This window comes from Macaca mulatta, chromosome 1 (assembly GCF_049350105.2).
Source record: "Macaca mulatta isolate MMU2019108-1 chromosome 1, T2T-MMU8v2.0, whole genome shotgun sequence".
NCBI classification, from domain to species: domain Eukaryota; kingdom Metazoa; phylum Chordata; class Mammalia; order Primates; family Cercopithecidae; genus Macaca; species Macaca mulatta.
In genome coordinates, this window is record NC_133406.1 from 182578840 (window position 1) to 182604775 (window position 25936).

Genomic DNA, 25936 nt, shown 5'->3' on the forward strand with positions numbered 1-25936 from the left:
TGACTGGGAAAACTGTTCGGAGGCTGGCAGAGAGTTATTGCACCATGCAACAGTCGAGTGTGGCTGATATAGTGGGAGCGAATGGCATAAATGAGTTTAAGGCTAAGATGGATTTGCACTTGGAAACTGAAATCATGCAATGGGGTTTGCTGGTGGAATTGCAAAGTGCACCTGGAAGAATGCCAAGAATAATGCAGATGTCTCAGCCCGTGCTTTTCATTGTAGCCAACTACAGAATGGGAAAATTAATTGTACCTGCCTCATAAGGTAGCAAGTTGATGTACATGAGTTAATGTAAATAACTTAGAATGGTACTGAGTATGTAGTAAGCAATTAATGAGTGCCACTCAGCATTAACACATACTAGGCACCCATAATACAACTAAGAATAGACGGATTGGATTATAAGATGGAGAGGGTTGTCCTCACAAATCCTACAGTGCAATAAATGGTGTTACAACCAGTCACATAACAGTGTTGCAACTGTTGTGCAATGTGATAGGTGTTGTGATGGCAAAAAGACAGAGTGTAGTGCAACTCAGAAGAGAGGCTACCCTAAGCTAGACCTGGATGATCAGGGAAGGTCTCAGGATAAGGCGGCACAATGTGAGGAATAGCAAGCAGGAGGTGGTCAGGTGGAAAACAGGTGAGAGGATGCTCCTAGGCAGCTTATGCAAGGACCTGGAGGTGAGAAAGACCGTGTTCATTGTGGGCACTCAATGTGGAGTTAGTGGGTATATGTATTCCCTAAAGCTGCCGTGACAAAATACCACAAACTGGGGTAGCTTAAGACAACAGAAATTTATTCTCTTGCAGTTTCTAGAGGCTAGAAGTCCAAAACCAAGGTGTCGGCAAAGCTATACTCTCTCTGAAGATTCTGGGGAAGAATCCTTCCTTGCCTCTCTCTATCTTCTAGCAGTTGCTAGCAGTCCTCAGCATTCCTTGGCTTGCAGCCGTAGTGCTCCAGTTTCTGCCCCTGTCTTTACGTGGCTGTTCTACTTATGTGTGTGTCTTGGTTTTCTCTTCTTATAAAGACAACAGTTATTGGATTAGCGTGGTTTCTAATTTGTCCTATTGGACTCGGTCCTATTGGTCTAATTCAATAGGATTAGACTCACCCTAATCCAGTTTGACCTCATGTTAACTAAATATATTTGCAAGAATCCTACTTCCAAATAAGGTTATATTTTGAGTTTCTGGGTAGACATGAATTTTGAGGGGATGCTATTCAACCCAGTACAATGGGGGTGGCCAAGGGGAGTAGAAATGATTAAAGGTGAAAAGAAGACAGGAATCAGATTATGAAGGGATTCCTAATAAAAAAAAAATAAACATTCATGGCACTTACAATATATTAAGCACTGTGGTAGGCACTTTACACATGTAATATGCACACTCCCATTGAAAGAGGGAGAATCAGGTTGACTGAGGCCAGAGGGGAAAATCAGAGTTTACAAAGTGTGTCATCAGTTAGGGTCCTAGTAGAAAATAGAAGGTACACTGGATTAGAGTAATTCAAAGAGGGTTTAATAAAGGGATTGTTTAAGTGAGCAGAGTATAGGGAAAACATAGGAGATAGAGCAATGTGCAGGGCTGCTACCACTCCTGGAAATGGATGGTGTGGGTGAGGGAGCAGGTACTGGAACTAAGACCAGGAAGTCCTGTGAAGAAGCCATCTTGAGCAGAGCAGTGACTTTTGGTTGAGAAAGGACGCCATCCCAAGGTGACGACACAGGGAGGAAGCCAACGGAGTGAATACACTAACTTGGTCTCTTGTCAAGACCCTGTTGGCCTACCTCAACCGGAGGACAAAAGAGAACAAGAGAGCCCGTGGTGTAGTTCACACGGATAGCATCCTGGGCTCTGGGCTGAGTGGAGAAGCCTGGAGCATGGATCTGGAGGATCAGACAGAAGACATCTTGCACTGGGGCATTGTTGAGAAGGCAGAGCCTGAGAGCCAGAAAATGGGGAAGTTAGGTTGTGATGAGCAAGGTGACATAACCCAACATTAAGAATGCACATGAGGTCAGGCACGGCAGCTCACACATGGAATTTTAGCACCATGTGAGGCCAAGGGAGGCAGATTGCTTGAGGTGAGGAGTTTGAGACCAGCCTGAGCAACATAGAGAGACCCTGTCTATACAAAAAATACAAATAATAATAATAATCACTGGGCGTGATGGCACATGCCTATGTTTCCAATTACTTGAGAGGCTGAGGCAGGAGGATCACTTGAGCCCAGAAGACAGAGGTTGCAGTGAGCCAAGATGATGCCACTGCTCTTCAGCCTGGGTGACAGAGTGAGACCCTTTCTTGAAGCCCTGTGATCACTCACCCTCATTCCCTATAGTACTAATATAGATTTATGCGTACATTAATCTATTCAGCATGTATTTGCTGAGCATCTAGCATATGTCCATCACTGGTCAAACATATAGTGGTAAACAAAGCAGACAAAATTCTCTGCCCTCAAGGAGCTTACATTCTGATGGGAAAAGTAGATAGTAAACAAATAAAGACAATATACTGACTGTCAGAAGATGATTAAGTGCTATGGATAAAAACAAAGCAGAAAAGGGAAAGAGGGAGTATCAGGGGTGGGGTTGCAAATGGAAATAGAGTAGAATGAAGGTGATATGTGAGCACAGATCTAAATGGAGTTGAGGGAGGACACCATTCTGATACCTGGGGGATGAGGATTCCAGGTAGAAGGAAGATCATGTATGAAGGCTATAAACCAGAGCATGTCTGGAGCATCTGAGAAGAAGCAGGGATGTGCATGCTGGGAACTGACTGGGATGAGATCAGAGAGGTAACAGGAGCCAGATCTGCAGATCCTGTGGTCTTTGAAGGTCTGTGTTCTGCATGATACAACAGCATATTCTGAAATCCTGGCTGTCCTATGTGAACATTGCTCTCCCATCTGTAAAATGGGGATAAGAGTCCTCATTTTGCTTATCTCCAGTGGTGTTTGTAAGGGTCCAGTGAAAAGATGGGTTATGGTATAGCTTTGAAAATCATTAAGTATAAGGCAAGATAATGTTTGTATTGCTTAGTAATTTTGCCTCAGGCCACCTGCTGCTGAGTAGAAAGGCTGCCCATGCCTTCATGAATGTGGCTGTGCTGGACCATTGCTTGACAGCGGGTTGTCATCTTTTCACACAGAAACTCATCTTCCTCCTCTCCTGGGCCTCCAACTCCCAGGCCTCATTTTTAAAACAGCAATTTCTCCCCACTGTGTTTCATGCCCCAAACCTCCTAAGTGGAATTACAGACCAGTAACTCACAGTAGCCTGTTATTTATCCTATATGCAATAAAGACTTTCTGTAGGTTATAGGAAATAAATGTGTTTTTTACTATCATCTGTAGTTCTTATTAAACTTATCCCCATGGTGAGGAAATATCTTTGTGAGACCAAGCAGTTTTATGTCCAAACAGCCAATGAGCTGATAATGGGTTTTATGTCTAGCTGTAACCAGCAGCATTGCAGGCAGCCCTTCTTTCATTGCAGTTAGGAGATGCAGGTTTCTCAACCCATAGCGTGTAAATACTTCTTGTTAACGTAGTGGTCCATGCTTTTAAATAGAGTATCTGGTGTCCCCATGCATGCCTATTGGCTGAAACACAAAATCTGAGATGCCTTATGGAGCTAAAGAAAGAAATTTGGACCAAAAATGAATGGTATGAGGTTATGAAATAAAGATGGAGGAGTGGAAAGAACTCTTTGCACTGGTAGAGTCTTTAAGCCATGAGAATTTTAAAATTGTAGATATAGGAGTTACTCTGTTATCTCCTCTTGGCAGAGAAATGGAAGGAGAAAGGCAGCTAAAATTGCTTGCTAATTATTCAGACAGAAGCAACTTCTCATCCCAGGAAACTAAGACTTAGCATCTTTATCTGTGAAACAGGGATGATAATGCCATACTCCTAGAATTGTGATGCAAAGAAGTCAGCACAGTGCTGATGCCCAGTATGTGTTCAACAAAAAGAAAGCCCTGACTTTTAGTTCTAGTGTTATTCTTCCTTGCTAACTTCTTCCCTCTTGTTGTTCTCTTCAGTATAGCATACAAGTGAAAATAACTAGCAGGCAATAATGTGGGGCCATGGTTTAGGTGAGAAGACAGGAAGTGAGATCCAAACAGAGATCAACAGCGAGTATGGTTGACACCATGGGAATCTCAAACTTTTATCTGGTAGTACGGCATTGGTTTAGCTTGCAGACTAATTTCACAGAGTTATTTAAATGTAAATATACAAATTGGGTTTCTCTGCCATAGCTAGGAAAGGGAAGAAGGAAATGAATCTATGTTTTTTGGTTACTACCATGTGGCACCTACTTTCATACATTATCTTTACTATATTTCCAAAAGAATATAATTTCCATGAGAGCTGAAATTTTGGTCTGTTTTCATTTACCATCTGCTATGGTTTAGTTATTTGTCCCCTCCAAACTTCATGTTGAAATTTGATGCCCAGTGTTGGAGGTGGGGTCTAATGGAAGGTGTTTGAGTGATGGGGGCAGATCCCTCATAAATAGAGTAATGCCCTCCCTCGGGGGTGAGTGAGTTTTTGCTCTAAAGTTCCTTCAAGAGCTGGTTGTTGAAAAAGAGCCTGGCACTCCCCAGCCCCTTGCTTCCTCTTTCACCACGCCATCTCTGCACACATGGGCTCTCCCTCACCTACTGCCTGCCATGAGTGGAAGCAGCCTGAGACCACTAGATGCCCAATATTGAACCTTTCCACACATCAGAATTGTAAGCCAAATGAACCTTTTCTCTTTACAAATTATCCAGCCTCAGGCATTCCTTCATAGCAAAACAAAATAGAAAAAGAAAACTGGTACCAAGAGTGGGGTCTTGCTATAAAGATAGCTGAATATGTGAAAGTGGCTTTAGAATTGGGTAATGGGAGATGTTTGGGTCATGGGGGTGGATCCTTCATGAATAGATTAAGCTTTTTTGGGAAGTGAGTAAGTTCTTACTCTATTAGGTCCCATGAACGCTGGTTGTTTAAAAAACCCCGGCAGCTCCCCACTTTCACTCTTGCTTTTTCTTTCACCATGAGACCTCTACAAGCTAGCACTTCTTTGCCTTCCGTAATGAGTGGAAGCAGCCTAAGGCCATCACCAAAAGCAGATGTTGGCACTATGTTTCTTGTGCAGACTGCAGAATTGTAAGCCTAATAAATCTCTTCTCTTCGACAAACAGAGAGCCAAATCATGAGTGAACTCCCATTCACAATCGCTACAAAGAGAATAAAATACCTAGGAATCCAACTTACAAGGGATGTGAAGGAACTCTTCAAGGAGAACTACAAACCACTGCTCAATGAAATAAAAGAGGACACGAACAAATGGAAGAACATTCCATGGGCTCATGGACAGGAAGAATCAATATCATGAAAATGGCCATGCTTCCCAAGGTAATTTATAGATTCAATGCCATCCCCATCAAGCTACCAACGACTTTCTTCACGGAACTGGAAAAAACGACTTTAAACTTCATATGGAACCAAAAGAGAGCCCACATGGCCAAGTCAATCCTAAGCCAAAAGAACAAAGCTGGAGGCATCACATTACCTGACTTCAAACTATACCACAAGGCTACAATAATCAAAACAGATACATAGACCAGTGGAACAGAACAGAGGCCTCAGAAATAATGCCACACATCTACAACCCTCTGATCTTTAATAAACCTGACAAAAACAGGAAGTGGGGAAAGGATTCCCTATTTAATAAATGGTGCTGGGAAAACTGGCTAGCTATATGTAGAAAGCTGAAACTGGATCCCTTCCTTACACCTTATACAAAAATTAATTCAAGATGGATTAAAGACTTAAATCTTAGACTTACACCATTAAAACCCTAGAAGAACACCTAGGCAATACCATTCAGGACATAGGCATGGGCAAGGGCTTCATGTCTAAAACACCAAAAGCAATGGCAACAAAACCCAAAATAGACAAATGGGATCTAATTAAACTAAAGAGCTTCTGCACGGCAGAAGAAACTACCATCAGAGTGAAAGGCAACCCACAGAATGGGAGAAAATTTTTGCAATCTACCCATCTGATACAAAGCTAATATCCAGAATCTACAAATCTTAAACAAATTTACAAGAAAAAAACAAACAACCCCATCAAAAAGTGGACAAAGGATGTGAACAGACACTTCTCGAAAGAATACATCTATGCAGCCAACAGACACATTAAAAAATGCTCATCATCACTGGCCATCAGAGAAATGCAAATCAAAACCACAATGAGATACCATCTCACGTCAGTTAGAATGGCAATCATTAAAAAATCAGGAAACAACAGACACTGGAGAGGATGGGGAGAAATGGGAACACTTTTACACTGTTGGTGGGAGTGTAAATTGGTTCAACCATTGTGGAAGACAGTGTGGCAATTCCTCAAGGATCTAGAACTAGAAATACCATTTGACCCAGCAATCCCATTACGGGGTATATATCTAAAGGGTTATAAATCATGCTACTATAAAGACACATGCACACATATGCTTATTGCAGCACTATTCGCAATAGCAAAGACTTGGAACCAACCCAAATGTCCATCAATAATAGACTGGATTAAGAAAATGTGGCACGTATACACTATGGAATACTATGCAGCCATAAAAAAGGATAAGTTATGTCCTTTGCAGGGACATCGATGAAGCTAGAAGCCATCATTCTGAGCAAATTATCACAAGGACAGAAAACCAAACACCGCATGTTCTCACTCATAGGTGGGAATTGAACAATGAGATCACTTGGACACAGGGCAGGGAGCATCACACATCTGGGCCTATAGAGGGATGAGGGAGAGGAGGAGAGATAGCATTAGGAGAAATACCTAATGTAAATGATGAGTTCATGGGTGCAGCAAACCAACATGGCACATGTATACATATGTATCAAACCTGCATTTTGTGCACATGTACCCTAGAACTTAAAGTACATATGAAAAAAAAAAAACTCTTCTAATTTTTTTTGATAAATTACCCAGACTCAAGTAGTCCTTTATAGCAACACAAAATGGAGTAAGACATCACAGTATTTCCCACACCTAGAACAACATGTAGCATGTAGTAGAGCATCAGTAATATTTGCTGAATGAACTATGGATACTTAGGAAAAGCTCAGCAAGGCAAAATCTATCAGCCATGTGCCACTGTTCAACTCATAAAAATAAAGCAATGCGATTAATTCTCTTATTCTACATAAATATTCATTAGATTAATGATTAATTCCTTCTCTTCATCACACTACCACATGTCTAGTCCAAAATCCCATCATATTTCACCTTTATTTCTGCTGTAACCTACACTTTGTTCTCCTCACCATAACTGAATACCTGTCTTACTGCAGAACCAGAAAGAATTCAAAAAGAAATATAATAATATTACCCTCCTGTTTAATATCTTCCAATAGCTCCATGCTCTTTGAATATAGTACCAAACTCTTATAGGCTCACAAGAGCCTGCTGTATCTGGCCCGATAAATTTCAGCCTCATTGCTTTTTCTTTCTCTTCTGGACTGAGTTGCTTTCAAATGCTCAACTGATCTATGTTGTCTTTGAACTCAGGGCCTTTGCACATGCTGTTCTGTTTGCCTAGAATACTGCCTTATACACCCTCTACCCTTCTCCATACAACTCTCTATCTAGATGATCTCTACTCATAGTTATGGTCTCCATTTAATATCACTTCTTTAGGGTACCCTGCCTGAGACTCCATAAGGTTCCCAACTTCATGCCTTCATGGTGTCCTGTATGCCCCCTTTTCAAACACTTTTCTTTCCCTACCAGGCTAAAAGCCCCATGAAAGGAGAAGTGGATTCTATTTTATTCACTGCTCTCTGTGTGTGTGTGTGTGTGTGTGTGTGTGTGTGTGTGTGTGTGTGTGCGCGCGCGCGCGCATGAGTATGGCAGGCATATAATATGTGCTCAATAAGTATCTATTGAATAAATGGTGATCATGTAATACTAAGAATACCCTGCAATGTGAGGTATCATTTCTATTTTTCAGATAAGAAAACTAAAATCTAAAAAGACTAAATTTCAAACTCAAGGTCATATAGCAAATAGCATAGTTAAGAGTCAAATCTAAGTCTGGATCCAAAATCTCTTTCTTCTTTTCCAAAATAATTTTTCTCCAGCTCATCAAATACTCTACTTACTAGAAGGTCACAACCTATGTCATATAGTTAGTTCTAATTTGTAAAGAATTATAATTTACCAGACACAATCAATTCCTTCTCCAGTGATGCAGAAGGCCCCACAGAAGCTTTCAATGTGGTTGCTGGATGACTCTGAGCATAATTATCATAGGAAAGAAGTGCAAAAATAGTTCAGGTTAAGATACGTTTGTCAGCTTGCTCCTTTCCGCCCATGGATGCCACCGATGCAGCATCGTTAAAGTCTCTCTTCTCCCTGCCATCATATCTAAGTCAGAGTCTCCTAAAGAGCCGGAACAGCGGAGGAAGCTCTTCATTGGAGGGTTGAGCTTTGAAACAACTGATGAGAGCCTGAGGAGCCATTTTGAGCAATGGGGAACGCTCACGGACTGTGTGGTGTTGAGAGATCCAAACACCAAGCGCTCCAGGGGCTTTGGGTTTGTCACATATGCCACTGTGCAGGAGGTGGATGCAGTCATGAATGCCAGGCCACACAAGGTGGATGGAAGAGCTGTGGAAACAAAGAGAGCTGTCTCAGGAGAAGATTCTCAAAGACCAGGTGGCCATTTAACTGTGAAAAAGGTATTTGTTGGTGGCATTAAAGAAGACACTGAAGAACATCACCTAATAGATTATTTTCAACATTTTGGAAAAATGGAAGTGATTGAAATCATGACTGACCGAGGCAGTGGCAAGAAAAGGGTCTTTGCCTTTGTAACCTTTGACAACCATGACTCCATGGATAAGATTGTCATTCAGAAATACCATACTGTGAATAGCCACAACTGTGAAGTTAGGAAAGCTCTGTCAAAGCAAGAGATGGCTAGTGCTTCCTCCAGCCAAAGAGGCCAAAGAAGTTCTGGAAACTTTGGTGGTGGTCATGGAGGTGGTTTTGGTGGGAATGGCAATTCTGGTCATGGAGGAAACTTTAGTGGTCATGGTGGCTTTGGTGGCAGCCATGGTGGTGGTGGATATGGTGGCAATGGGGATGGTTATAATGGGTTTGGTGGTGGTTATGGGGGAGGCAGCACTGGTTACTCTGGAGGAAGCAGAGGCTATGGATGTGGTGGACAGAGTTATGGAAACCAGGGCAGTGGCTATGGCGGGAGTGGCAGCTATGACAGCTTTAACAATGGAGGCAGAGGTGGCTTTGGCGGTGGTAGTGGAAGCAATTTTGGAGGTGGCAGAAGCTACAGTGATTTGGGTAATTACAATAGTCAGTTTTCAAATTTTGGACCCATGAAGGGAGGAAATTTTGGAGGCAGAAGCTCTGGCCCCTATGGCAGTGGGGGCCAATACTTTGCCAAACCACAAAACCAAGGTGGCTATGGCGGTTCCAGTAGCAGCAGTAGCTATGGCAGTGGCAGAAGATTTTAATTAGGAAACAAAGCTTAGCAGGAGAGGAGAGCCAGAGAAGTGACATGGAAGCTACAGGTTACAACAGATTTGTGAACTCAGCCAAGCACAGCGGTGGCAGGGCCTAGCTGCTACAAAGAAGACATGTTTTAGGCAAATAATCATGTGTATGGGCAAAAAAACTCGAGGACTATATTTGTGACTAATTGTATAACAGGTTATTTTAGTTTCTGTTCTGTGGAAAGTGTAAAGCATTCCAACAAAGGGTTTTAATGTAGATTGTTTTTTGCACCCATGCTGCTGATTGCTAAATGTAATAGTCTCATCGTGATGCTGAACAAATGCCTTTAAAAAAATAGTTCAGGTTATTTGTTTCCTTTTTCCTTAGATGCCAGATAAACAGTTGTTGACTGGAATTTCAACTGAGGCAGAGAGATGACCTAGTTAAGTTCCTGGCCTGAGAGAGTGTCAGTAGAAGAGCCCATATTTCTCACATGTATGGAATTGCATGAAGATCTTTCATTTATTCTGCTCTGCTGTGATTCAATGTGATTACTTTGACTAGTGAATCGAAGGTGGCTCTTTAACTATAAACAAGCGAATGGGTTAAAAAAATCAAAATTAGTATCTATGCTTTAAATGAGAGGAGTGAAGGGGCTATGATAAAGGTTAGTAGGACACACGGGCTGGTGACTTCATTGTACCCACACCCCTCATTTGTGGGAGGCCACTCACCTGTACATCCACCAGAGGGCAGCAGCAGCAGCAAAGGCCCACCTCCCCTGTGCCACACTTCACGCCACTCTGTCCAACCACACGTGGCTATTGGGCACCTGAAATGTGGCCAGTGCCACTTGTTGAAATGATAACAGTTTGGATATATTGGATTAAAGAAAATATATTATTGAAATTCATTTCACCTGTTTATTTTTACTTAAACATGGCTAAGTAGCAAATTTAAGGTGACATATGTGGCTTGCATTCATAGCCCATGCTATATTTCTTTTGGGTGAAACTGCTTGACACAATCCATGGCATAATAAACAGAATTTCCAAAATAACTAAAGTTTGAATCTCATTTTCAGGCTATGTATATATTACACAAATATCATGTCATGATAAGAATTTGGAAGGATCTTGGAGCTTGTCCTTATTTTACAGCTAAAGAAACTGAGGCTCAAAGAGATGAAGCAACTTTGCCCAAGATCAGACCACCAGTAAGTGGCAGAGCTGGACTTTGGACTTCAGTTTCAAACAAAATCAGTTCTTCTCCAGTCAGCGAGTGGCCCAGAGATTATAGGTGTCCGTGGACTTAGAGTGTACCTCTGAGAGCTCCCATCCCTCTATCCCCAGCACCAGTGGCTGGCACATGGCAGGAACTCTGTTCTACAGCATCCAGTCTGTGTGAGATGCTTTGTTTACTGCACCACACAAAGAATACAAAGACAAGTGCTGCTCAGGCTCTGTTCTCTGGAAGCTCATGGCGTAGTAGAGAAGATACCAGATGGACAGTAACCAATTAAAATCATAAAACAAGTTCTAGCAAAGTACCTTGAAACTAATATGGAAATGTGTTCAACTTCATTAGGAATTTAAAAAATGCAAATAAAAATAAGGATGTGACGTACTTTACTCACATCCTTCCTAGTTTCAGAGGGCCTTAAAGTAGTTCATAATCCTACCTTCAAAAAAAAAATCAACAGAAAATAAAATCAACAAAAGAAAAGAAGTTCTTCTTTCTGTAAACGTGTTCTGTGGGAGGGACAAGATATCACCCAAGAAAATGAGTTAGATGATATGAACATTTTAATTGCCATGATGTCCTTTGCATCAGTTTGCTTAGCTTTGAGAAAAGAAGTTAGTTACATCCAATTGGATATTTGATGTACACTAGGAAGAATATTTATCTTTATTTAGTTTAAGAAAATTCAAAATTCCCAGGCTTTTCTTGAGTGTCAAAATGGAAAACTTACTTAACAGAAGAAACCAAAACTTATTCTGTCTCCTGGTATCTACCACAGGACTTGACATATAACATGGACTCAACTCAATAAAGCCTTGCTGAATACAGGAAGGTGCCTGCATTTATTCTGTGCCGGTTATGTGCCCATGTACCTTAACAGGCCTGTTTCGATAAATAAGGTCGTTTAATAACCTTAATACCCTGAAAATTTTAGAATCCATTTTCAGATAAATAACAGAAGCGCCAAAAAAAAAAAAAAAAATTGATTATCTTGCCCAAATCCCTAATTACCAGGGAGCAGAGCTGCAATTTGGACCCATAATGTATTTTGTTCCAAAGCTTGCATCTTTATGCTGTGTGAAGGGATAGGAGAATAAAGGGAAAAAAGAGAAGGAACAAAGGGGAAAAAGAAAAAAGAGAGAAAAAGGGAGAGAGAGGAGGCAAGAGAAGGATGGAGATAAAAACAAAGATGCAAGGGAAGAAAGGGGTGAGTGAGTATGGAATTCTACCTCTTTCAGCACATAGTCTAAAAATAAAGATAAAGAGAAGGGTCAAAGCTTTCGTGGAAAAAAGTATTCCTGGCAATTTGGAGAGACAGTTTTTAAAACGACAGGTTAGGAATTCATCTACTGTCGAAGGCCTGGCTCTCAGAAGTTCCCCCAGGATGGTTTCTTCTCTTGCCACCTCATTATCGCCGGGAACAATCTGCATGGCCAGTAATGAGAGGATCTTAATGCCGGCAGTCTCAGGGGTGGGTAATGGCTCTGCTCGCGGAGTTGGGGTCACAGGTTCAGGCCTGGATGCTGTGGAGAGAGCTGCGCGGAGCTACAGACCGTCCCCCTGGACTGGCAGTCCATTAGCCCTTACCCCCTCAGCATGGCAGTAATGAGTAGGTGAGGCCCACTCCACAGCCCCTGCCAGCAGGCCTGTCGGAGTGTGGGTGTGGCCTCCCAGTGCCAAGTGCTTCCCGCTGTCAGCCCTGACCAACCTGCTATCCTTGCAGTGCTGTAGGCCAGCCCGCAGGATAGGGTTTGTCGGGATTCGGGATACTCTCAAATTCTGCTCCTAACAACAATGCAATTAACTAGGGAGCCAGATAATTTAAGCTTTATATTCATAAACTATAATATTTATATAGATTCCAATTGTATGTTTTCATCTGTAAGCCCATTCTGTATAGTAGAAAAAAACAGGTTTTCTAGTCAGAGTTCTAATCCTAGCATCCCTCTATTAGCTATGTGACCTTGGGCATATTAGCTCATTTCTATGAATCTTGATTTTCTCACATGTCATGAGGAATATTAATAATACCAGCCTTATTGGTTTGTTCAGATTATTATTATAAATTTGTTATTAATAACTAACATTAACATTGAGTACTGTGTGTTGGATTCTGTGATAAGTGCTTTTATACATATGATTCTGAATCCTCTGAACTCTACATGTAAACTCTACTCTTATCTCTAATTGGCAGATGTAGAAACAGGGTAAGACTAAGTTTGTACGTGTCAGAACTGGGATCTGAAGTCTGGTCTCCCTGACAAACTTTGTAACCTTAACCACTATGCTATACTGAAATTATGAATTTAACACCCAGAGTAAAAGCCTGATATGCAGTACATTGTCAATAATTATATTAGTTGTTTCTCCTCTCCTTTTCTCTTTGTCTAATATAACAGGAGACACTCAGAAAACAGAAATCTGTCTAGGTATTTGAAACAGGGAAGATTCAATACAGGAGATGGTTGCATACAAGATGGAAGAGCTAAGAAGTGAAAAGAGAATATTGAGACAAGGTAGAGAGCAGCAATAGGAGGAAGCCACTGTAACCCCCAGGCTAGAGGAATAGGGGGAAAAGGTGGTACCACCAAATCCCAGAGACATAGTCACCTTCAGAAGCTAGAAGCACAGAGGAGCCCTGGAGTAGATGCTACCATTTCTGGAGATGCAATCCCAAACCAGGAAAGCCAAGGGTAAAAATACCCCATCCCTCTTCCCTCCTCCTGGTCTCCAATTTCCCACAGCCTCAAATGAGTAATACATACTCAGAAACTCAAAAAGAAGGAAGCTAAGGAAATGTTTCCCGTAAATTTTTCAAAGACAGACAGAAGGGATCTGAGATTAAATATACAGGTAATTGACACATCTGCAATGTTATAAAGTAGGTAAGTTGTGGTGAGCACAGTGGCTCACGCCTGTAATCCCAGCACTTTGGGAAGTTGAGACGGGCGGATCACGAGGTCAAGAGTTCAAGGCCAGCCTGGCCAACATGGTGAAACCCCATCTCTACTAAGCATACAAAAATTAGCCAGGTGTAGTGGCGTGTGCCTATAATCCCAGCTACTCGGGAGGCTGAGGCAGGAGAATCGCTTGAACTTGGGAGGCGGAGGTTGCAGTGAGCCAAGATCGTGCCACTGCACTTAAGCCCGGGCGACAGAGCAAGACTCTGTCTTTAAAAAAAAAAAGGTGGGTTGTTATTGTCCTCTCTGTTTGACTCTGTCAAGTATTCATTTCATGGCACAATAGTGATCTCATTTTATAGATGAGAAAAGACCAGACATTAACTACTACTCCCAGAGCCCCAAAGAGGAAGTGAGTATTACTTCTGTGAGATTCACAGAAGGCTTTAGAGTAGGAGTGACTGTGAGGACATCATGGGTCATGGGTGAAGAGAGTTTTGTCAGATGGATCAGATTGAAAAAGCACTGCAAGCAGTGGAAATAGAAGAGGTAAAGGTATCAATCCATATATTGAAGGGTTTGGGCTATACTGTCTTTGAAGTTTCTCCAACTCCAACTTTTTTAAAACTTGAAATTCTGCTAGAAGTGAAAGAAATATATTATCCAAATTGTTTTTTATGGTACCTAAAGGCATTCGTTTTCTAATATGAAATTGTAACACTTGACCCGTTTACGTAGGTTCTGTGATGTACCTTTCATGTTGATAAAGAAATTAGTACATAGATAGAGCTAATGTCACTAACAAGATCGGCTCAAAAGGGACAGAGAATTTTGGTCTCTTATCTGCCTTCTTACTACCTTGTGTTAGCAGTTTGGAAAGAGGAGCACAACGGCTATACATTAATATTTTGGTGATTCATTCCTTCTGGAATATATTGTCAGGACATTTGATCTGCATGTATTTCCTTTATACACTCCTTTGTACTAAACTTGATGGATAAACTTTTCTACTGATGTACACACCACATTTCAGCTGTTAGCATGCAACACGTTTGCTCTTAGAATCTTTACCTCTAGCTTCTCCTGGTTCCAATCCATCACCGCACAGTGTAGTAAGTAGACTGCTCATTTTGAAATGCAAATCTGATTGTTATAATGCCTCCCCCAAGCCTCACTTAAAATCTGTCTGTGGTGTCCCTTGCCTTCAAGATAAATCTAAGCTCCTCTAATACCTTTGCTCCTTCCTAAGTCTCTCAGTACTCCCTGCCTTAAACTCTGAGTTTCAGATTTGTTGAATTACTGACTATGCTATCTTATGCTTCCATGTGAATAGTTTTTGCACATGCTGTTCCCCCTAGAGTATCCTTTCCCAACTTCTGTCCCAAGCAATATCTATTTCTTCCTAAGGGGATTTCACCCTGCCCCCACCTCCCTCCTTTTCCTTTGTGTTTTCAATGCGCCATGAACATATTGCCAGTATGGAACTATTGCTCAGTATGTGTAGTTTTGGCTGTGTACAACCTGCTTGAAAGGCTGGCATATAGTAGAAACTTAATAACTGGCAGCTCTGGGGGTTTGTTGTTGTTACTTTTATTCATTGCTATGTTCCTAGTGTCTAACAGCATCTGATACACAGTAGATATCAAATAAAGGTTTGTTGAATATCCTAAGAGTTGGAGGTTCAAATAGAGAAGTAAAACTAAACAGTTTTAAAGCCTCTATTTATTAAATGTGGTACCATTAAAAGATTGTCTTTAAATCATACCTGCTTCAGAAGGTCCAGTAGGAACTTGCTTCCACAGATACAAAATCCAGTCGTGGTTTTGTCAGAAGTAAGTATACATTAAATAAGCCAGATCCTCTTTGTGCATGGCTATGTGCTTTTATTCATTTCCTTTGCTCTTTAACCCAACAGCTAGCCACCTGAGACAGGGCTCTAGCTTATTAAGCAAAATTATTCCCAGAATGGAGCTGACCCGGCCAGAGACGTTTGATAAGGAAGAGACTTGGCAGATAAGGATGGATATTTGTGGCTTCTACTATTTATGAATCATCCAAAGTCCAAACCATGCAGACACTTAAACTGGGAGGTTAGTGTGGGGGACAAGCCCTTTCTTAGCAGATATGCATGGCCTATCACCCAGCAATCAGGGATTGGCACTATTTTGTGGCTCTGACTCTGGGAGTGGCTAGTTGATCAAAGCATTCTTTCTCAGCCAGCCCTGATGCAGCCTCCTAATCCTTCCTAGTTTAGAGCACACAGGAAGCCAATGCTAATTCTAGCTTGCTAGAGGAATATGAGCTGCCAAGCTCAAGGCATTGTCAAGGAGGCCCTTCCTTGAGGGTGGTGTGGGGTAGTGTTTAAGGACCTGCACTCTGCAGCCAGACTGACATGGAATCTCCACTGTATACTCTTGACACTTGTTAGCTGTATGAGCTTAGGCAGGTTACTGTACCCCACAATGTTCTAGGTTCTGCAACTGTAACACAGGGATGGTAATAAGAGGATCCTGGGTGCCAGGGTCTTTAAATGAGAGTATATAGGCATTAATGCTCAGAGTTGTGACTGAAACACAATACACACTGTGTAAGTCTGGCTCTTATGAGACAGCCCACAATCATATGCTGAAGGCCTAGTATATTCCAAGTGTTTTTCTAGATGCTATGTACAGAAACATAGAGATGAAAAGATGTGGCTCCAGCATTCATAATCTCAGCCTAGAAGAGATTAGAGACAAGTAAGCCAATCATTGTGATATAGCGCAATAATCTGACAACTATAATTTGCAGGCTTGCATAAGATTATGTGAGAGCTCAGAGGGCCTGGGTTCCTGGGTCTGCTCAATAGGAAGACATTAAAGGCTTCACAAATGAGGAGACACTGGAACTAACTCTTAAGGAGGAGTGGGGTTTGGAAAAAAGATTAGTAGGAGAGTATATTTCAGATAGGCAGCAATGCACTTGCCAAGATGCAGAGCTAGAGACCAGTGTGGTGTTTAGGGAATTGTAATGTATCCAGGGGGTGATGCATAGGTCTGATGAAGCAGGAACAGGTGAGGTTGAGGAATTCGGCCAAGAGCCAATCCCCAGGGGTCCCAGATGCAACTTTTAGGAGGTTGGACATAATTCTGTAGTTAATTAGGACTCTCTGACAGTTGTGAGATTCAGGAAAAGAAGAGAGAATTGAGGTAGATGCCTTTTGTTGCACGTTGTGCTGTTATGTTTATTTTGAAGAGAAAACATGTATATGAATACATCAGAAACTAAGCTTTCTTGAGATCGACATTAGACTTCAGTTTCTGGACATTCAAATAGGATAGTATGAGCTAATTCTATTTAGACATGTGGTATATTTTTAACTCTATGATTCCTCTGTCCAATGTTCTCAATCCACAGGAAACTCATTTAGCCTGAAGATTCTGAACCAATTACACAGTTTTATAAGGTCAAAATAAAAATTGGGAGTCATTTTATTTTTATCTGTACTGGTAGAAATTACAGAATCAAACTGCTTTAATGAGAAAAAACACTAGGATGAGAAAAGTGAAAATAGAAGTGTCAGCACCATCAGAGATTTCTGCTGCGTCTTGGATGCCGGCAGATGAGACCAGGGTTGGGCTGTGAAGTCCTTTGACAACCCCGTCTATATCCCTGAACAAGTTGCCAGGGCTTCAAGAGGGATAGACATGAAACACAACATCCTTCCACTCTTATTAAGATTTAATCATGCTTTCAACAGGATTGCAATGTTATTAAATTAGATTTTTTTTTCTTCCTTAAAAAGGGATTTAACTTTTGCTTTCCTGACATCATAATCAACATGGAACAGATGCAAAGGGGAATTAGGTGACCACTGGTAATATGGACCTATACTTAACATGTAGCATGTGAAGTTATTAAAATGGAAATTAATTCCCTTTATTACTATCATGCCCTATCAATTAATTTGGTTGGAGATGCTTATGAATATGCAATCATTCCTCCCTGCTGCCCACCCCTTATTCTATGTGTGTGGAAAGCACTGGTGAAGCAATAGGTAAAATTTTATATATTTTTTGCTAGTTTTGCTAGCACTCTTCCTCTTCGCTTCCTAACAATAATGGATTAATATTGATAACTAATAGTCATTGAAATTTTCCCATGTGCCAAGCACTTTTGTAAGCACTTCATATTTATTGTTTTATTCAATCTCGACAATAAATTATTAAGATGGGTACTTTTGTTATCCCTGTAGAAAGAAGAGAAATATGGGACAGAAAAAGGTGAGGAAATCTTTTCTAGGTGGCCCAGGCATTCTGACCGCTGTACTCTTCACTACTGGGCCACACTGCCTCTTACTGGCTCCAGGTGCAAGGACTTGGGGAGAGGCCAGAGTCTCAGATGTCAAACTCCTATAGGCTGAAAAAGAGTGTGGCAGACCTGGGATGGAACAGAAGGCTCTGAGAGGGGGGCAAGTATTTTAAAATATAGGTTTTGTTATTATTTTGGCATGGCAAGGCCAACAGATCACGAGATGACTCCCATTGAAAAGATAGCTTGTTACACTCACAGACCCCAAGACAAGGTGCCATACCTTGTGAGGGCTGCACACTCAAGGCACCAGGATTGCTCAGGAAGTAGAGGGAAGGCGGGACTCTGAGCAAGATACTTCATTGTGGTGTCTGTGGGAAGGAACAGGTGAGGCAGTTTGGCTGGTTTAGATTGTTTAGCAGGCTCTGGGGAATACAGCCTGTCCCCATTGTCTGGTTCCTGGCTCAGGTGATAGGGGCAGGTGGATAAATGGGCTAGAGTAGATAAAGGAGGTGGTTGGGGATATAGATTCTAGAGAGGTTGGTTAGCATTTGAAAGGTGAGCTCCTGAGAGAGTTTTACTATCTCTAGGAATTAGCTAAGCCCAGGAACTGAGTAGCAGTCTGCAGTATCCGCAAGGCCCCAGATGTCAAAGCATCAGAAATACAGAAACTGAAGAGACATAGTTAACAGAGTCGGGGCTTAGTTGGGTTGGTGTTGGGGGGCAGTGTGGGCTGTGGAGGCTCCCTAGGGAAGGCAAGGAGGATGGGACGGCCAGTAAGAAATTAAGACCCGAATGTACATATGATGGTCTCCATTGCGGGGTGGGGAATTGGAGACACTGAAATTAAGCTTTGAAGTAAGTATCTTTGGTCTTTTGATATTATTCATAGCATATATTTAACTTTCTACATGTATTAAGCTTTGCGGGGAAGGGTGTTATGACTTATCATTGCAGCTGGCATTGCTTCCTTGAGAGCAGGGACCTTCCTTTGTGTTAATCAACCTTGCACTACCCTGAAGATCCAATGTGAGGCTTGCTCTCCCAGAATGGAAAGGCTCTGTTTCACGTGCAGTTTTAAAATCCTGGCCCCAATAACACCCCATCAGGACAGTTCTCTCTTTAAGTGGCAGTTGCATGGTGTGGATTTGGTAAAAAAAAAAAAAAAAAAAAAGGAGCTTATTAAACCCAGGTGAGAGAAAGCCCTGGTGAAGAACCACGGTCATGGCTGAGTGCTCAGTTGGTAACCGCTGATTCACAAGTGGTTCCTTTTCTCTTTCCTTTAAAAAAGGCAAGAGAAATTATGAGACTTGAACCAAGATAGTACTACAGGTTTGTTTTCTAATCAAGTACCTAGATAACAAGGTGATCTGTACGTGGTGTGGAGGCTGTTTAGTCGCCAATCCAGAACCAAAGAGTCAAGCTGAATACCTTCCACTCTTCCATCCCCACATCCAATCCATTATCAAGTTTTCTCCTTTCCAACCAAAATGTGTCCTGGAATGCCCATACTCAACTCCCTCTACCTAAGTCTGGGAAGCCACATCAATTGTCTCCTATACTTTTACAGGAATCTTTTCATGGGTCTCCTCATTTTGGTTTTTGCCCCCTCTAATTCATTTTCCATAAGAGGGCCATATATTCATTTTAAAATGTAAACGATATCAAGTCAGTCTTCTGGTTAATGGTTTTTTATAGTGTATTAGTTAGGGTAGGCTAACTACTGTAGCAAAGGGACCCCAAAATTTATAATGGCTCATACACAATAGTTATGACTTGAATTAGTGAGTAGATCAACAGGGCTGCCTCTCACTAAGGAGTCATTCAGGGCCATTAACACCTAGTTTAAAAACCATCCCAAGTCAGATTTCCCGGAAGCCGACCCTGAAACTGAGACTGATACAAACGTGATCTATTAGGAAGCTTTCCCAGGAAAAACTGCACAGAAGTACAGAGTGGGGTGAGGAAAGGAAGGAAGGTAAGCAAGGGTATGGTACTAACCAAAGCCCCACAGAGGTACCTTTAGCCTAATCCCATAAGGCAGCACTCCCCAACGTTTTTTGACACCAGGGACTGGTTTTGTGGAAGACAGTATTTCCATGGAGCAGGGTGGGGATGAAAGTGTTCCACCTCAGATCAATCTCAATCAGGCATCAGATTCTTGTAAGGAGCATGTAGCCTAGATTCCTCACATGCACAGTTCACAATGGAGTTCCCACTCCTGTAAGAATCGAATTCCACTGCTGATCTAACAGGAGGCAGAGCTCAGGTGGTAATGCTCAGCTGCCACTCATCTCCTGCTGTGCAGCCCAGTTCCTAACTGGCCACAGACTAGTATCATCCACAGTCTGGGGGTTGGGGACCCCTGCCATAAGGGAAGATCTGGAGACAGCATAGACCCCACATCAGAGCTATCCTCATCAGAAAAAGGGAGTAAGAACATTTAAGCTCATGCCTGCCATGCATTGGTTAAGGTCTGCTTCTAAGGAGAAATACCTTCCTAGGTAGCAATCTGTGTGTGCAGGCAAAGGGGGTTCTGATACCCTGAGGGCATTCCGATGATAAGGGGATGCAGGCACTAGCCTTTAGGGGAGAGAGAACACCTGGAGTCAGTGTGCAGGAAAATGATAGGGGTCTAAGGGAAGATGGGAGGAGTACTGACAGCAACAGCTACACAAAGGCATCCTAGGGTCTTCATTCTAGTGGGAAGGAGCAGGCAAGGGAAGCTTAAATGGGCCATGCTCAGAATCATATTCCATTGACTAGAAGTCAACTAATAATTGATCCCTTAACCAATGCAAGGCAGGCACATGGCCATATACAACTGCAAGAGAAGTTGGGAAATGTAGTCCATCTGTGTATCTAGGGAGATGAAGAGAATCTAGGCTTCTTGCCACAAATAGCCTCTTTCAATACTTGAATAAAAATCCAACCTCCCATGTCTCCGCATGTCTGGCCTCTACCTACCTCTCCATCTCTGTCGCCTGCTGCTCCCTCTCTACCTCTGCCTCCACTGTCACCATATTTTAGCTGTACTCATATACTGTTTTATCATATGTCAGGCTTTATAACCACAGACTCTTGAAAAAAATTAATAGAAGCCTGAAGGCCTAGAATTGCAATACTACTGTTATGATGATAAAAGTATGAATTTGACTTTTGAATAAAGGCCTTTGGTGGATTGTGATAAAGTAGATAATGAAACAACTGGTCCCATTTAGTGGAGACTATAAGAACCAGAACTTAGCCTCCAATAAGCTCACAGAAAGAGGAGAGCTAGACCTCCCTGTGGGCAGCCCAAAGTGGCAGGGCACGCTCAACCAGCTGTATCATTGCTGCTTCAAGTGCAGAACCCACAGGCCCTGGGCTCTCCATTATTACCAGCTACCAGCATGACCTTGGGCAAGTTGTTAACCTAGATGTGCCTCAGTTTCATCATCTATAAAGGAGGGCTAATAATTGTTCCACATTCATGGAGTCATTGTGAAGAGCAAATGAATTAATACAATAGAAAGAGCTTAGAACAGTCCCTGGCACAGACTAAGTACTTTAGTAAATGCTATTATTACTGTTAGGGGAACTGCAGGCTTCACAGACAACTTCCTACCCCGATTTCCTGACAATCTCACTTACCATGCTGTCCTTGTTAGCAACTTTTTTTTCCCTCATTGCTACAGCCCCACCCCAGGCTAAGGGGGGTTTGGAGACAACCAATTAAATCAAGCTCCTATTTAACATCAACCATATACAGATGTGCATCTTCCTGATCATGAGACACAATTTGAAGTCAAAGATCCAAAGGTCTATCTGTAAGGAGCCCTTCAAACTGAGATAGTGAAAGTACCTTATCTCAGGTTTTCCCAAAGCTGCAGTTTTCCTTAGGCTCCTGGAGAATAGACCTCAAGTCTCCCCATAGGCCAGGGGCTGTTTACAACTTGCTTTGCTTTTATCCCACCAGTCCTGAGCTGATGCTGCCTTTGATTATACATCTCACAACTCCAGGGGGCACCATTCTCTTAGACTACATAGTCTCCAATGATGGCCCTGAACCATACACTATCTTGCTATCTCAGTGTTTCACGTGAAGTACGCATGTTTTAGGTTAATAAACAATTTGGATATGAATTCTGACTCATTTGCATTTGTGTGACATTGTGTAAATTACCTATCCTCTTTGGGCCTCAGTTTCCTCATCTGAAATGGGATGGTAATATCCATTCCACGTACTCGGTGTTGTAAGGACTATAATGAAGTACAGGTTTGAAAAGCCTAGCTAACTGCCTGACGACATCTTAGTCCCCTAGAGTTTGGTTGTCCATTGCTGTGTAACAAATTGCCCTAACAGTTAGTGGCTTTACAGCAGGAAACTGTTTATCTTCCTGTAATTCTTCAATTAAGGGAGGGCCCATTGAGCATAGCTCTTATTGTTCCAGGTGGTGGTGTTTGGGGTAGCTCACCTGGGGTTGGAGGATCTAAAATAGCTTCTTTTCCTTGGTTGGTGCTGCAGCTGGGGTGGCAGGAACTACTAGGTGTTGGCTGGGCTTGCTGTCTCTGCCTCTCTGTCACTCACTGTAGTATTTCACCTCCAGCAGCTCATTTCTCTCCACATGGACTTTCTCTTCAGCAGGGTGATCAGAATTCTTAACATGGTGTCTCAGAGCTCCCAAGAGTACAAAACTAAATTCCACCAAGGTCTTAAGACCTAGACCGGGCCTTCACAGGGTGTTACTTCTGCTACATTCCATTGGTCAAAACAAGACTACACGTTCGAGGGGAAGAGAAGTAGACTTTCCCACTTGAGAGGAGAAGCAGCATGCATGTACATGGATGGAAGGAATCGTTGGTGGCCGTTTTGCAGATAATCCATCATACTCAGTAAGTGAAAGCCTTGGTTTTCATTCTTTTTGGATTTTATAAGGGGGAAGAGGGTAGGTGGCTGCAAAACCAAATTGACTTTTAACTAAAAAGCCCTAAGGATCAGGAAGACTCAGATCAGTGAGACAGATTAATGCCTATTGCATTTCTCCTTTGGGATGGGAAGAAATCATTTCTGGGCTAACTGCTACTAGAACTATAACCTGGAAATATTTGATCCTTTTTTGTTTGTTTTCTTTCTGATTTTCCAATTCGAACTCACCTTCTACAAGATCTGGCAGACTGGAACCAGAAAGTCACCGATACTCAGAGAAACATCCATATTAGTTATCTATTGTTGCATAGCAAGTTACTCCAAAACTTTATGGCTTAAAGTGATAACATTTCGTATCTCACAATTTCTGTAAGTCAGGAATCTGGAGTGAACTTACCTGGATCCTCTGCCTCAGGCTGCAATATTGGTCGGGGCTGCAGTTATCCCACAGTTTGACTGGGGCAGAATCCCCTTTCAAGATTCCTCAGTTGTTTTTGGGAGAGTTCCACTCCTGGCAGGCATTTGGACTGAGAGCTCGGTTCCTTTGGTTGTTGACTAGAGGTTGCCCTCAGTTCTTTAGCACAAAGACCTCTTCATAGGGGCAGTTCAAATATGGTAACTAGTTTTATCAGAGCAAGCAAGCAAGAGAGCCAGAGAGTGAGAGAGTGACTGCTAGCGAAACAGAAGTCATACACTCTTTTGCAACTAACAAAATAATAATTGCTGAAGCAACATCCTATCATTTTTGCTGTATTCTATTTATTAGAAGCAAGTCACTACAATCAAGGGTAGGCAGATTATATCAGAACACAAATACCAGGTGGTGTTATGCCCAGACCGTTTATTCCTCGAAGAAGACCACCAGAGTCCAGAGTCAAAGCTAAGCAGCAAGGATCTTTATTACAGGTTCGAACCTGGAACTCTCCCTCGCTCGTGAAACGAGACGGGCAGGAGAGCTCCCCCACTGAGCTCTGAGCAGTGTTATATAGTCTAAGAAAAGTGGGCATAGAGTTATTATACAAATCAGATATATGATTGGCTAGTGTTTGAACAAGGCGATTTGGCTAACTATGATTGGTTCCCGCCATTTCTGATATTTTGGTTCAAACTTTGAGGCGGGAGAGCAGGTTTATGGCAGCAAGAGTTTATCTTACTTAAACACGTCTTGTGACCTTGCCTCAGAACTTACAAAATCTCTGGTATGTGCAAAACAAAATCTCTGGTACGTGCAGAAAACCAGGTACTCACAGAACTTACGAAATCTCTGGTATGTGCAAAGATTAGAGAGCAGAACAAGGGTGTAGCGGGTGGGGGGCGGGTACACATCTATCTTTGTGTCCTTTCAGTGGCAAGATCACTGGTGGCCATTCTGGAATTACAACTCTCACCACTCCTTTCAGCAAATTTAGAATCCTCAAATTTCACTTCATCCCTGGATATCATAGCACTATGCATGGGTTATAATCAGGGTGACTATGTGTCCTAGTGTAACTGGAATAGGTGCAATTTAGATAACCTAAAAAAAGATTATTCTAAGTGTAGAGGAACCATGCCTTGTATATAAAAAATATCAGCAGAGGCCAGGCGCGGTGGCTCACGCCTGTAATCCCAGCACTTTGGGAGGCCGAGGCGGGTGGATCATAAGGTCAGGAGATAGAGACCATCCTGGCCAACATGGTGAAACCCTGTCTCTACTAAATATACAAAAAATTAGCTGGGCAAGGTGGCGGGCGCCTGTAGTCCCAGCTACTTGGGAGGCTGAGGCAGGAGAATGGTGTGAACCTGGGAGGTGGAGCTTGCAGTGAGCCCAGATCGCGCTACTGCACTCCAGTCTGGGCCACAGAGCGAAATTCCGTCTCACGAAAAAAATAAAAAATAAAAAAAATCAGCAGAAATTTTGTTCATATTCTTAAGGTAGAATAGTTTGCTTAGGAAAATTTAGTATCACTCTTAATTAATCTACTCAACAAATATTTATACAGTACTTTCTAAATGCTGGAGCTGTCAAGTACAGTAAAAATAGCATCACTGCCCTTGAAGAAGTCAGATGAGAACTTGAACACTGGCAGTATTGTGTCGGAAATGTTGTGAGAGGGAAACACAAAGTATCATGAAATCTGAGATGGTGGCCCTTTGAGTTTTGAAGGATGCATAGGAATTTGCTGGATGAAGAATGTTTTAGTCAGTTTCCCAATAGGAAACAGCACATTCAAAACAGGATAAATGATGGAAGATTTATTTCCAAAGATGAGGGCATAAGGAAACCATAAGGAACCGTGAAGTTGTATGGTGCTTATCTGTTAGCAGCCAGGCTGGTATCAGATAACTGGTATGAAAGGAGACTGAATTGATTACAATCTGGACAGTGAGAGTCCTGTAGTGAAGGGCTCCATGAGACAGAAGGACCTTCTGTAGAGGAGTACAGCCAGCTTGTGCAAACTTTGTAGGAAAGACTTGAACAAATACTCTGACTTCACTGTCCACTTTCTCTTTAATCCCCTGACAAATCCATTTGTAAAGAAGAGGACCTGGGAACCCACATTATATCCCATTCAGAACAACCTCCAGGAGCACAGGGCAGAATGGAGAAGGGTGAAGTTGGTTCTGGAGAGACAAATAAAGCTATACAACCCAAAGGCACCAGGTACACCCATTCCAGAGAAAGGGACCAGAGTGAATTCAGGGATATGTGAAATGTCCTGATGACTTTGGACTGACAAATGTGACATAAAACAGGAGAAAGATCAGATCAGGAAGAGGGAGCTGAGGGCAGAGAAGTGGGCAGGGGCCAGGCTATGAGAGGCTCCCTGGGTCTTTGGTAAAATTGTCCTATCGATCCTGCCAGTTTATGCCCACCATGCCAGGTTGTGCTAAAGAGCTTGGATTCCACCCTGAAGGTAGTGTGGACACAAAGATAACTTTTTAGCTAGGCCTGTGCATTGTGGGCCAAGTGGCTACACAGTGAAGGGTGGATTGGGAGGGGCATGGTTTAGAGTCCAGCTCTGCCTACTGCCTTAGGACTTTGCACCTTAACCTCTCTGGATCCTAATTTCCTGG

At 42.3% G+C, this 25936-nt stretch overlaps 2 long non-coding RNA genes and 1 pseudogene across 3 annotated transcripts in view; 2 read left to right on the forward strand and 1 right to left on the reverse strand.

The window, feature by feature from the left end:
- Nucleotides 1-254: 254 nt before the first annotated feature.
- LOC144333165 (uncharacterized) lies at nucleotides 255-20082 on the reverse strand. Its single transcript, XR_013401612.1, has 3 exons — nucleotides 15446-20082; nucleotides 8244-8316; nucleotides 255-1950 (listed from the first exon to the last, which is right to left on the reverse strand). It is a non-coding gene; the product is annotated as an uncharacterized LOC144333165 (long non-coding RNA).
- LOC716248 (heterogeneous nuclear ribonucleoprotein A1 pseudogene) lies at nucleotides 1944-12205 on the forward strand (annotated as a pseudogene). The gene has a single exon (XR_013401601.1). The product of XR_013401601.1 is annotated as a heterogeneous nuclear ribonucleoprotein A1 pseudogene (transcript).
- LOC144333164 (uncharacterized) overlaps nucleotides 15638-25936 on the forward strand; it is a 407439-nt gene continuing 397140 nt past the window's right edge. The window contains exon 1 of the long non-coding RNA XR_013401607.1: nucleotides 15638-15770. This is a non-coding gene — a long non-coding RNA (uncharacterized LOC144333164). The remainder of the gene's footprint in view (nucleotides 15771-25936) is intronic.